The sequence below is a fragment of the Mandrillus leucophaeus genome, unplaced genomic scaffold (assembly GCF_000951045.1).
Source record: "Mandrillus leucophaeus isolate KB7577 unplaced genomic scaffold, Mleu.le_1.0 Scaffold11, whole genome shotgun sequence".
Classification (NCBI taxonomy): domain Eukaryota; kingdom Metazoa; phylum Chordata; class Mammalia; order Primates; family Cercopithecidae; genus Mandrillus; species Mandrillus leucophaeus.
In genome coordinates this window covers 1,862,406-1,863,730 of record NW_012099209.1, presented here as the reverse complement: position 1 = coordinate 1,863,730, position 1,325 = coordinate 1,862,406, and positions in this window count along the sequence as shown.

Here is a 1,325-nt window from a genome sequence, read left to right as displayed (position 1 = left end):
AGTCTCCCTCTGTTGCCTAGGCTGGAGTGCAGTGGCACGATCTTGGCTCACTGCAACTTCCACCTTCCCAGTTCAAGCCATTCTCATGCCTCAGCCTCCTGAGTAGCTGGGATTACAAGCATGTGCCACCATGCTTGGCTAATGTTTGTATTTTTAGTAGAAACAGGGTTTCATCATATTGGCCAAGCTGGTCTCAAACTCCTGACCTCAAGTGATCTGCCTACCTCAGCCTCCCAAAGTGCTGGGAGTACAGGTGTGAGCCACCACACCTGGCAATTTTTAAATATTTTTGTAAAGATGAGGTCTCATTATATTGCCCAGGCTGGTCTCCAACTCCTGGGGTCAAGCGATCCTCCCACCACAGCCTCCTAAAGTGCTCAGATTACGGGCATGAGCCACCATGCCCAGCTTTTTCTTTTCTTTTCTTTCTTTTTTTTTTTTTTTGACAGAGTCTCGCTCTGTTGGCCCAGGCTGGAGTGCAGTGGTGCAATTTCGGCTCACTGCAAGCTCCGCCTCCCAGGTTCATGCCATTCTCCTGCCTCAGCCTGCTTTTTCTTTTCTTATTACAGTGGCTAGCATCACCAGAACAATGTTGAATACAGGTGGTGAGAATGGACATCCTTGTTCTCAATCTCAGGAGGAAGTTATTCAGTCTCTTACCATTTTTGTTTTTGTTTTTGTTTTTTGAGATGGAGTCTTGCTTTGCCGCCCAGGCTGGAGTGCAATGGCACTGTCTCGGCTCACTGCAACCTCTACCTCCTGGGTTCAAGCGATTCTCCTGCCTCAGCCTCCTGAGTAGCTGGGGCTACAGGCACACACCACTATGCTTGGCTAATTTTTGTATTTTTAGTAGAGACGCGTTTCACTATGTTGGTCAGGCTGGTCTCAAACTCTTGACCTTGTGATCCGCCCTCCTCGGCCTCCCAAAATGTTGGGATTACAGATGTGAGCCACTGTGCCCGGCCTTCAGTCTTTTACCATTAAGTAGAATATTACCTATGGCCTTTTGTAGATGTTGCCTATCAGTTTGAGGAAATTTCCATTTATAGGTTGCTGAGAGGTTTTTTTGTTGCTGAGAGGTTTTTTTGTTTATTATTATCCTGAAAAGGTGTTGAATTTGTCATATCTTTCTCTCATTTGTTGAAATGATCATGTAGCTTCACTGTATTATTTTTCTTTTCTTTTCTTTTCTTTTTTTTTTGAGACAGGATCTTGCTCTGTTGCCCAGGCTGGAGTACAGTGGCACAATCTTGGCTCCCTGCAACCTCTGCCTCCTGGGCTCAAGCCATCCTCCCACTTCAGGCTTCTTTTTTTTTTTTTTTTTT